Source organism: Pseudophryne corroboree, chromosome 8 (genome assembly GCF_028390025.1).
Source record: "Pseudophryne corroboree isolate aPseCor3 chromosome 8, aPseCor3.hap2, whole genome shotgun sequence".
Lineage (NCBI taxonomy): Eukaryota > Metazoa > Chordata > Amphibia > Anura > Myobatrachidae > Pseudophryne > Pseudophryne corroboree.
This window is the reverse complement of record NC_086451.1, coordinates 139046467-139059655: the sequence shown is the minus strand read 5'-3', so window position 1 is coordinate 139059655 and position 13189 is coordinate 139046467.

Genomic DNA, 13189 nt, shown 5'->3' with positions numbered 1-13189 from the left:
TATGATCAAACATAAACACTTGTTTAAATTTCTGGGTCTTCTACCACAGATCTGTGAATACAGGATATTCAAATTAACTTGTGCACTTTAGCGGAAGTTGGGTGCATTCCACTGATGGTGGAACGTATGCAGTCCCCTAATTTCCGGTTTAGTGATCTACAGCGGAAGTCAGGTGCGTTCCACTGACAGTGGAATGCACACGGTCCTTCAACATCTGGTCTTAGCAGCGTGTACATCATGAAGGTGTTTTGTTTTGCCATATGTTTTTATCCTCCCACCACTCCATAAAGCGGTTGGAGTAGGATGGAACAAAACGGGTGCCCATCGCTGTTCCCTGTACTTGTAATTATTGGCTTCCAAACCAGAAAAAGTTGTTTTCCAAAATAGATAAAATTCCATCTTTAATCAGATCTATTATTTTTTATGTTCATTGGATCTCAACCCACCTATTAACAGGAAGTGGGTGTGTTAATTGTACACAGTATAAATATGTTGGACTTGGACCACTACAGTACACCCTGAGGAAGACTCTTTTGAGTTGAAACGTGTTGGTGGTCAAGGAAGCAGCTAGGAAAGACTTTGCTCTGACCTGTTTTTGTCCATGCTCGGTAATCAGGAGGATATCTTTTACCCGGGTCTACCATCTATCCTTTCTATGTGATTGCCTATGCCTTTTGGACAAAAAAGGCCATACACAGTACTATGCTGCTCCTGATATTTCATGTGGTAATTTATTTATATATGATTGATTAAAAAAATTGTGGTGTTATGCTATGTGGAGCTATTTCTGTATCTCTTTGAGGTGAATATTCCGAAGAAGAAGTTTTAAAGACGTCTACTGTTTTACACGTGTGATGCTTGGCCGATTGGGGGCCTAAAAAGAGAACGAAGCAAACCATATTGAATTTCCATTGTCATTTGTTTCTGACCCACTGATGTGCACTATGAGAAGTGTCTTTTACTTATTTTGTTTTTGAGGCCAACCAACGGATGGAATAGAGACTTGATCTTGGACAAGTGAAATACCAGATAGATTAAAACTTTTATACCTAGAAAAGTTTCTCATCCCAATAGGGGGCGCATATTCTACTTTTTTAATTTCTAGTTCCTATTTTTGACATTTGTTGATAAGTGTCTAGAATACTGCAGCACATTTGTGACGTGCAGGAATTTATTTATTATCTGTAGATTCTTGTTTGCATTATTCAAATAATTTTATAGTCAAAACTTTTCTGCACGTCTCTGAACAAAACTCAACAAATTATCACCGGTATATACTGCTGCACCTGTGTATAATGCCCACATGAACTCTTTGGCTCATACTGTAATTTGTGTGTAAATCTGGCTCTTGTGCTAGCCAGTGCCTCCTGAGCCATTTACCTCACTGCACGTCCCTAGTGTTGGGATGAAGGAACACGGAGTCAGGCAGGGGTTGGGGGGCTGGAGATGAAATGCCACAGGAGGGATGAAGCTGAAGACATGGGGTGTGGAGGCACATGGGGATGTGTCAAAGCGACACAGAATTATGGGGCTATGAGACACAAGGAGGGTGTGTGTGACACTGAGAGACACATGTGGGAAGTGAGGCTTAGAGACACAGGTTGGTGGGAGTGAAGCTGAGAGATACAGGGTAGTGGTAATGAGGCTGAGAGACATGGCAGGGTGGAGTGAGGCTGAAAGACACAGTGGGAGGTGAAATTGAGGCTGAGCGACACAGACAAGGATGAGGATGGAACACAGGCTAGAATGAGGCTGGAGCTACACAGGCGAGTAAGAGGCTGCAGCGACACAGATAAGGCTGGAGAAAGATGGGACTATAAGACTAAGGTCAGGATGCAGCAACCCTAAAATGCTGTTTTTGCAGAGTTGACCGCTTTCGTCACATGCGCCAAGCTCCTGAATGCAATACAATATGGAGCTTGGACACGACGGGCAATTCCATCTTTAGACGGTCTTAACCTGTAGAAGTCTGTGGGCTTCTTTCTGTGCTTCCACCTGAGAGGGTTTCAATCAGATCCCTGCCAGCACCCATCCCACCCCCCTAACTGTACATGCCTCACTCGATAAATGCACAAAAGGACTCCTGGGTCCTATACCGGATGTCCATCTATCATAAAGGACAGCTTTCACTGAGAGAGCGGTCCTATGAGATCTTCTTGGCCGAACGGCCTGTACCTTTCTGGGAGCGATGCAGGGCCCCAAAAACATGTGTGCTGGCCCCAAGATTTCATTTGCCGGCCTTGCCCACACCATATCATTCACAAATGACCAGCCAGTGTGGCTGTCTGTGTACACCCAACCACCCCCACCATATAGATGTCCAGTCACATCATCTCCCTGGTAATATATTTGGAAAGATTGCACTGCATAGTAGTTGCAGTATCAAAGACTCTAGTTTTCTATGTACTAAGCATGTGAGAGTGATAAAGTGGATGGAAATAAAGCACCAGCCAATCAGCTCGTAACCGCCATGTTACAGGCTGTGTTTAAAAAATGACAGCAGCTGGTTGGCTAGTGCTTCATCTCCATCCACTTTCTCTATCTCCAAGGCTTAGTGCATAGACGACCCCTCTGGAATTGTGCAAGATATATCACCAGAAAGATGGTGCCACTGCACGGTGATGGAGGGCTCACTACATTAGGCCCCCCTTCTCTTAAATTATCCCAACCTTGGGGATTGGACCCAATGCTGAGAATCACAGACTAAATAATAAAGGGGAGGGAGGGATTATTGTTTTTTTGTTTTTTTTAATGATTTCTTTCTTTGTTTATTCCTTACCTAATAAAGGCTAGTAGCAGACAGTCTTCACATCCTCCTAATTGCTGGCTAGTATATTCACTGGTTTACAAATTCAAACTAATTGTTGCTTAGCATTTTGTCTTGGTCTCTATATCTGTGTTGTTCAGCGTATGGTTAGGACTATGAAATGGTTGTTCTATATTACCTGTCATTCTGAGGTCTCACAGATGCCCTCAGGTGCACGCTCTCTTTTTGCTCTGCACTCTCTTGTAATATCCGTGCAGTTAAAGTGTTATAGCCGAGGGTCACAGACCTCAAGACCCAGCGCAGACCCTTTAGAATAGCCCAGTCATGATAGAAACGTAAGTCTGTGCTCGCAGAACATGGTTCCTGTAAAATTAAAGATATGAATATAATCTATCAAGATACAGTAGTTAATATTACAACATTCTTTTGTTTTTCTTTATCGCATTCTTCTATATACAGTATGAGGGGTATGCTACTAGTTTCCGGATGCACAAAAAGTATTATTTTAACAAACAAAGTGAACATTAATTTTTTTCAAAGTATTCACCAAAGGAGTCTATGCAAAGTTGCATGTACTCAAATCACTTGGTGAAGCAGCTGGACCATTCTGAAGCGGATATGCCTTCTACATGCTGGATTAAGGTCTCCACTGCAGCTTCTGGTGACTCAAAACAAATCCCATGTATCTTGCACTTGATTTGTGGAAACTTAAAGAAGTCGCAGGAGCCCAGTTCTGGACTGTATGGAGGATGACCAAGCTCCTGAATGCATTAGGTCAGAAAATCTATTACTTTCTTGGACTTGTGGGCAGATGCACTGTCGTGACGGATAAGGGCACCATGAAATAACTTCCAGCACTTGCAGCAGGCTTTGGTTGGCATACCAGTTTCCAGTGACAGTGTGCTGCTTGTTTTTCTTCTCATAGGTACAGTGGCTACATGACCAGTCTTGGCCACAATAACATCAACCATCTGCTTGACAACGCTGCACTCACATCAAACCTTCTGTTGTGGCGCACCTCCAACTGGGGTCCACTGGGCTGACTGTTGATCCAGGATTAATTGCCACTTACGATCTACCAGTTTGAGTGAACCATAAAACCTGGATAGCATGTTGTGGCACCAAGTCACCCAGGCCTCCTTCTGCTCTTGAGTCAGCTGATGTGGCACTCAGCTGGCAGAAACCTTGCTCAAGCTGTTTGTGGGGTATCAAGGGGATGGATCCCAATGAGATGCCAATTTCTTTCTCTAACTGGACCATGGTCATCCTGGCATCCACGTCAACTATGGCCCGCATGGCAACAACATTGTCTTCAGTGATGGCAGACACAGGACAGCCGCAGCACTCCTCGTCTTCCGGGGACCATCTCATTTGCCGAAAATCAGCAAACCACTCAAACACAGTGGCTTGGACAGTGTTTCATCCCCAAAAGCAATTGGTCAAAACCCTCCTGCCGTTTCAGACCACTCTTTAGTTTGACTCTCCACCTCTGTAGAGCTCCATAATGAGCTTGTGAAGGAAGTTGACATGCTGACTTCTTTGGTGTGTAGTGCTGCTTATATATGGTTCTGTGCCTTGACATTTGTCAAGAACTTTAGTCAGAGATTACAGTTCACAACCAGTCAGATTGCACACCCCTTATATTGTGTTTCTTTACTATCCACAGTAACATTAAATGGGATCCGGTCTGAAGATCGACAGTGTCTAGGTCGACAATGTTTAGGTCGACCACTATAGGTCGACAGTCACTAGGTCGACATGGATGGAAGGTCGACAGGGTTTCTAGGTCGACATGTGCTAGGTCGACAGGTCTAAAGGTCGACATGAGTTTTTCACATTTTTTTTTCTTTTTTTGAATTTTTCATACTTAACGATCCACGTGGACTACGATTGGAACGGTAAAGTGTGCCAAGCGGAGCGGTAGCGGAGCGAAGGCACCATGCCCGAAGCATGGCGAGCGAAGCGAGCCATGCGAGGGGACGCGGTGCACTAATTTGGGATCCCGGTCACTCTACGAAGAAAACGACACAAAAAAAAAAAATCCTCATGTCGACCTTTAGACCTGTCGACCTAGCACATGTCGACCTAGAAACCCTGTCAACCTTCCATCCATGTCGACCTAGTGACTGTCGACCTATAGTGGTCGACCTAAACATTGTCGACCTAGACACTGTCGATTTGATGAACCACACCCATATTAAATATATTGAGGAATTACGGAAGGTAAAATAAAAAGGTAAGTAGTTTGTAAAATCATTTGGATAAGCTACTGTATTTTTTTAGAGGAAACCTAGCAGGAAAAAGTTTGCAGTGACAGATCGGAAACAGTTGCTTCAAATTGTCTCTAGAATCCTAATGTAATTGTTATTTTAATGGAGTTATGACAGCACTGTCATAATGTCTGTTTTGGGCTCACCGTGCATCTCAAATTGCGCAAGTACACCTAGATTTCCAGTGAGGTCAATGTTTTATGTAGCAATAGAGCAGCAGAGGGGGAGGCACTATTTTCCCTGGTTCTGTGAGGAGGGTTCTGATTCTTCCGGTGAAGTGATGGACGTGACAGGTTGTTGAGATAGTGTCACTGGGTAGGCTTCATCTTGAAGCAGTAAATCCAAATCTTCTTGGTCTTCTTCCTCATCAATTATATGTGTGGCATTCAAGCATTTGCCATGGCAAGAATGACAGATGTTCGTACACCATAGTGCAGCTTTTCTACACCCACATATGCTTCTGAGGATGCTGGTAACATTATACAAGTGAAACGCGTTGAGCCTACCCACCACTGTGCCTTGCCATCTGGATCTCCTACTTGCATGCTGGCGATATTTGGACCCTTTTTTTTTCTTTCTGGGATTTCAAGCACCTATAGCTAAACAGATTCCCAGCTTTACAGAGAACTCTTTCCCAGCTGAAGAAATAAGAGGACTGCACCATTACCTTGGCACAGTGCTGTAACTAGACATTTTAGTGCTGTGTGCAGGAAAGAGCATCGGCGCCACCCCTACACCCCCCCCCATATACAAAACAGTGCCAGTGCGCGTTGTGGGAGCGTGCCAAAATTTTAGGGGCATGGCTTCATCTGGATGGGGCGTGGCCACAAAATAATACCAATTCATATTACTCTGTACAGAAGTCTCCTTTATTCAATGGCAATTATTCCATGGTAGAGCCCCTTATACACATGATGCCAGGTAGAGCCCCTGCACCTCATTCCTCCTAATTCCTCTCCTTCCACAGGTCTAGTGTCAATGAAGAGATGAGAGAGAGGACAGCGAGAGATGAGAGAGAAGAGAGATAGGAGAGTGTGGGTATCACCACCAGAGGCAAAACAGACAGTGGTGCCCCCCTCCCCGATGGTTCCGGCTTGTGCATGTGCCGACGTCTGCTGGCACATGCTCAGTACCACAGCTGATGGAACAAAGAAGGATGTAATGTGATCGTAATGTGATCACATTACTTCTCAGTAATTCCTGGGACGGACTCGACCAGCATTTTATTTGCCAGATTTGAAGTACAAAAATTTTAAATGAATTTATAGCATCAGACTCTTTCATGCCTCTATATATTCCACACATGTCGCATTTTTGGCATCAGAGCTCTTCTCATTTTAAATAACCTAGCAAGGGACAGTACAGTGTGTATAGTATTATTATAATGTATAATAACTAGTGATGAGCGGGTTCGGTTCCTCGGAAACCGAACCCCCCCGAACTTCACCCATTTTACACGGGTCCGAGGCATACTCGGATTCTCCCGTATGGCTTGGTTAACCCGAGCGCGCCCGAACGTCATCATCCCGCTGTCGGATTCTCGTGAGATTCGGATTCTATATAAGCAGCCGCGCGTCGCCGCCATTTTCACTCGTGCATTGGAAATGTTAGGGAGAGGACGTGGCTGGCGTCCTCTCCGTTTATTCATTGTTGATGCAAATATTTGTGCTTGCTTATATCTTAATTGTGGGGACTGGGGAGCAGCTGTATTATTAATATAGGAGGAGTACAGTGCAGAGTTTTGCTGATCAGTGACCACCAGTTTTATCCGTTCTCTGCCTGAAAAAAACGCTTCTTATCTGTGCTCAGTGTGCTGCATATATCTGTGCTCACACTGCTTAATTGTGGGGACTGGGGAGCAGCTGTATTATATAGGAGGAGTACAGTGCAGAGTTTTGCTGACAGTGACCACCAGTATACATTGTCTGCCTGAAAAATACTCCATATCTGTGCTCAGTGTGCTGCATATATCTGTGCTCACACTGCTTTATTGTGGGGACTGGGGACCACCAGTATATTATATAGGAGGAGTACAGTGCAGAGTTTTGCTGACAGTGACCACCAGTATACGTTCTCTGTCTGAAAAACACTCCATGTCTGTGCTCAGTGTGCTGCATATATCTGTGCTCACACTGATTTATTGTGGGGACTGGGGACCAGCAGTATTACATAGGAGGAGTACAGTGCAGAGTTTTGCTGACCAGTGACCACCAGTATACGTTGTCTGCCTGAAAAACACTCCATATCTGTGTTGCATTGTAGTATAAAGTAGGAGTACAGTGCATAATTTTGCTGACCACCAGTATATAATATATAGGAGTACAGTACAGAAGGCCACTGCTGTACCTACCTCTGTGTCGTCAAGTATACTATCCATCCATACCTGTGGTGCATTTCAGTTTTGCACAGTTTGCTGACCACCAGTATATAATATATAGCATTACGGTACAGTAGGCCACTGCTGTACCTACCTCTGTGTCGTCAAGTATACTATCCATCCATACCTGTGGTGCATTTCAGTTTTGCACAGTTTGCTGACCACCAGTGTATAATATATAGCATTACGGTACAGTAGGCCAATGCTGTACCTACCTCTGTGTCGTCAAGTATACTATCCATCCATACCTGTGGTGCATTTCAGTTTTGCACAGTTTGCTGACCACCAGTATATAATATATAGCATTACGGTACAGTAGGCCACTGCTGTAACTACCTCTGTGTCGTCAAGTATACTATCCATCCATACCTGTGGTGCATTTCAGTTTTGCACAGTTTGCTGACCACCAGTATATAATATATAGCATTACGGTACAGTAGGCCACTGCTGTACCTACCTTTGTGTCGTCAAGTATACTATCCATCCATACCTGTGGTGCATTTCAGTTTTGCACAGTTTGCGGACCACCAGTATATAATATATAGCATTACGGTACAGTAGGCCACTGCTGTACCTACCTCTGTGTCGTCAAGTATACTATCCATCTATACCTGTGGTGCATTTCAGTTTTGCACAGTTTGCTGACCACCAGTATATAATATATAGCAGTACGGTACAGTAGGCCACTGCTCTACCTACCTCTGTGTCGTCAAGTATACTATCCATCCATACCTGTGGTGCATTTCAGTTGTGCGCAGTATATATAGTAGTAGGCCATTGATATTGATACTGGCATATAATTCCACACATTACAAAATGGAGAACAAAAATGTGGAGGTTAAAATAGGGAAAGATCAAGATCCACTTCCACCTCGTGCTGAAGCTGCTGCCACTAGTCATGGCCGAGACAATGAAATGCCATCAACGTCGTCTGCCAAGGCCGATGCCCAATGTCATAGTAGAGAGCATGTAAAATCCAAAAAACAAAAGTTCAGTAAAATGACCCAAAAATCAAAATTGAAAGCGTCTGATGAGAAGCGTAAACTTGCCAATATGCCATTTACGACACGGAGTGGCAAGGAATGGCTGAGGCCCTGGCCTATGTTCATGGCTAGTGGTTCAGATTCACATGAGGATGGAAGCACTCATCCTCTCGCTAGAAAAATGAAAAGACTTAAGCTGGCAAAAGCACAGCAAAGAACTGTGCGTTCTTCGAAATCACAAATCCCCAAGGAGAGTCCAATTGTGTCGGTTGCGATGCCTGACCTTCCCAACACTGGACGGGAAGAGCTTGCGCCTTCCACCATTTGCACGCCCCCTGCAAGTGCTGGAAGGAGCACCCGCAGTCCAGTTCCTGATAGTCAAATTGAAGATGTCACTGTTGAAGTACACCAGGATGAGGATATGGGTGTTGCTGGGGAGGAAATTGACAAGGAGGATTCTGATGGTGAGGTGGTTTGTTTAAGTCAGGCACCCGGGGAGACACCTGTTGTCCGTGGGACGAATATGGCCATTGACATGCCTGGTCAAAATACATAAAAAAATCAGCTCTTCGGTGTGGAATTATTTCAACACAAATGCGGATAACAGGTGTCAAGCCGTGTGTTGCCTTTGTCAAGCTGTAATAAGTAGGGGTTAGGACTTTTACCACCTCTGAACATCCTCCCTTATACGTCACCTGCAGCGCATTCATCAAAAGTCAGTGACAAGTTCAAAAACTTTGGATGACAGCGGAAGCAGTCCACTGACCACTAAATCCCTTCCTCTTGTATCCATGCTCCTGCAAACCACACCACCAACTCCCTCAGTGTCAATTTCCACCTTACACAGGAAAGCCAATAGTCCTGCAGGCCATGTCACTGGCAAGTCTGACGAGTCCTCTCCTGCCTGGGATTCCTCCGATGCATCCTTGAGTGTAACGCCTACTGCTGCTGTTGTTGCTGCTGGGAGTCGATCGTCATCCCAGATGGGAAGTCGGAAGACCACTTGTACTACTTCCAGTAAGCAATTGACTGTCCAACAGTCCTTTGCGAGGAAGATGAAATATCACAGCAGTCATCCTGCTGCAAAGCGGATAACTCAGGCCTTGGCAGCCTGGGCAGTGAGAAACGTGGTTCCGGTATCCACCGTTAATTCAGAGGCATCTAGAGACTTGATTGAGGTACTGTGTCCCCGGTACCAAATACCATCTAGGTTCCATTTCTCTAGGCAGGCGATACCGAAAATGTACACAGACGTCAGAAAAAGAGTCACCAGTGTCCTAAAAAATGCAGTTGTACCCAATGTCCACTTAACCACGGACATGTGGACAAGTGGAGCAGGGCAGACTCAGGACTATATGACTGTGACAGCCCACTGGGTAGATGTATTGCCTCCCGCAGCAAGAACAGCAGCGGCGGCACCAGTAGCAGCATCTCGCAAACACCAACTAGTTCCTAGGCAGGCTATGCTTTGTATCACCGCTTTCCATAAGAGGCACACAGCTGACAACCTCTTACGGAAACTGAGGAACATCATCGCAGAATGGCTTACCCCAATTGGACTCTCCTGGGGATTTGTGACATCGGACAACGCCACCAATATTTTGCGTGCATTACATCTGGGCAAATTCCAGCACGTCCCATGTTTTGCACATATATTGAATTTGGTGGTGCAGAATTGTTTAAAAAACGACAGGGGCGTGCAAGAGATGTTGTCGGTGGCCCGAAGAATTGCGGGCCACTTTCGGCATTCAGCCACCGCGTGCCGAAGACTGGAGCACCACCAAACATTCCTGAACCTGCCCTGCCATCATCTGAAGCAAGAGGTGGTAACGAAGTGGAATTCAACCCTCTATATGCTTCAGAGGATGAAGGAGCAGCAAAAGGCCATTCAAGCCTATACATCTGCCCACGATATAGGCAAAGGAGGGGGAATGCACCTGACTCAAGCGCAGTGGAGAATGATTTCAACGTTGTGCAAGGTTCTGCAACCCTTTGAACTTGCCACACGTGAAGTCAGTTCAGACACTGCCAGCCTGAGTCAGGTCATTCCCCTCATCAGGCTTTAGCAGAAGAAGCTGGAGACATTGAAGGAGGAGCTAAAACAGAGCGATTCCGCTAGGCATGTGGGACTTGTGGATGGAGCCCTTAATTCGCTTAACCAGGATTCACGGGTGGTCAATCTGTTGAAATCAGAGCACTACATTTTGGCCACCGTGCTCGATCCTAGATTTAAAACCTACGTTGTATCTCTCTTTCTGGCAGACACAAGTCTGCAGAGGTTCAAAGACCTGCTGGTGAGAAAATTGTCAAGTCAAGCGGAACGTGACCCGTCAACATCTCCTCCTTCACATTCTCCCGCAACTGGGGGTGCGAGAAAAAGGCTAAGAATTCCGAGCCCACCCACTGGCGGTGATGCAGGGCAGTCTGGAGCGAGTGCTGACATCTGGTCCAGACTGAAGGACCTGGCAATGATTACTGACATGTCGTCTACTGTCACTGCATATGATTCTCTCACCATTGAAAGAATGGTGGAGGATTATATGAGTGACCGCATCCAAGTAGGCACGTCAGACAGTCCGTACGTATACTGGCAGGAAAAAGAGGCAATTTGGAGGCCCTTGCACAAACTGGCTTTATTCTACCTAAGTTGCCCTCCCTTCAGTGTGTACTCCGAAAGAGTGTTTAGTGCAGACGCTCACCTTGTCAGCAATCGGCGTAGGAGGTTACTTCCAGAAAATGTGGAGAAGATGATGTTCATCAAAATGAATTATAATCAATTCCTCCGTGGAGACATTCACCAGCAGCAATTGCCTCCAGAAAGTACACAGGGATCTGAGATGGTGGATTCCAGTGGGGACGAATTAATAATCTGTGAGGAGGGGGATGTACACAGTGAAAGGGGTGAGGAATCGGAGGATGATGATGAGGTGGACATCTTGCCTCTGTAGAGCCAGTTTGTGCAAGGAGAGATTGATTGCTTCTTTTTTGGTGGGGGCCCAAACCAACCAGTCATTTCAATCACAGTCGTGTGGCAGACCCTGTCGCTGAAATGATGGGTTCGTTAAAGTGTGCATGTCCTGTTTATACAACATAAGGGTGGGTGGGAGGGCCCAAGGACAATTCCATCTTGCACCTCTTTTTTCTTTCATTTTTCTTTGCATCATGTGCTGTTTGGGAACAATTTTTTTGAAGTGCCATCCTGCTTGACACTGCAGTGCCACTCCTAGATGGGCCAGGTGTTTGTGTCGGCCACTTGTGTCGCTTAGCTTAGTCACACAGCGACCTTGGTGCGCCTCTTTTTTTCTTTGCATCATGTGCTGTTTGGGGACAATTTTTTTGAAGTGCCATCATGCCTGACACTGCAGTGCCACTCCTAGATGGGCCAGGTGTTTGTGTCGGCCACTTGTGTCGCTTAGCTTAGTCACACAACGACCTTGGTGCGCCTCTTTTTTTATTTGCATCATGTGCTGTTTGGGGACTATTTTTTTGAAGTGCCATCCTGCCTGACACTGCAGTGCCGCTCCTAGATGGGCCAGGTGTTTGTGTCGGCCACTTGTGTCGCTTAGCTTAGACACACAGCGACCTTGGTGCGCCTCTTTTTTTCTTTGCATCATGTGCTGTTTGGGGACTATTTTTTTGAAGTGCCATCCTGCCTGACACTGCAGTGCCACTCCTAGATGGGCCAGGTGTTTGTGTCGGCCACTTGGGTCGCTTAGCTTAGCCATCCAGCGACCTCAGTGCAAATTTTAGGACTAAAAATAATATTGTGAGGTGTGAGGTGTTCAGAATAGACTGAAAATGAGTGTAAATTATAGTTATTGGGGTTAATAATTCTATGGGATCAAAATGACCCCCAAATTCTATGATTTAAGCTGTTTTTGAGGGTTTTTTGTAAAAAAACACCCAAATCCAAAACACACCCGAATCCGACAAAAAATTTTCAGGGAGGTTTTGCCAAAACGCGTCCGAAAACACACGCGGGACCGAATCCAAAACCAAAACACAAAACCCGAAAAATGTCTGGTGCACATCACTAATAATAGCACACACACACACACACACACACACACACACACACACACACACACACACACACACACGTATATTCATCATTGTTCTCCACTTCCTTCATCCATATCCCACACTGTGCTCTCCTTTACCCATTGTTCTCCCGTTTCTCTATCCACATGCCTCACTCTGTGCTTCCCGAGACCATTTCACATGCCTTACTTTGTGCTCCTCTTCTCATACCACATGCCTCACTTTGTACCTCACATTCCCATTCCACATGCCTCACTCTGTGCCTCACTTCCCCATTCCACATGCCTCACTCTGTGCCTCATTTCTCCATTCCACATGCCTCACTCTGTGCGTCACTTCCCCAATCCACATGCCTCACTCTGTGCCTCACTTCCCCATTCCAAATGTCTCACTCTGTGCTCTTTTTCCCCATCAGACTCCCCCACACTGCTCCTCCTAACTTATCATCAGAGAAACCCCCTCCCCCAGGTACACTTGACTTACACCCACCAGCCAGAAAGGTTTCCACCCCCCACCCCCTCCCCCGGGCTGCTGCTTCTGCAGATGTTCCCTTGCTGGCTGCTGTTGGGCTCGACAGGACTGAAGCCAGACACTGAGCATTGGGGTGGAGTCGGGGCTTTCTGATGACACCTCACATCTCTGAGCCACTGATGATCTGAGAAGCCTGAAGTAACTCACAGCTAAACTTACAGCAGACTCTCCGGATTACTGGCTGAGAGATCCGAGGAGTCATCAGTCTCTGCCCCAACCC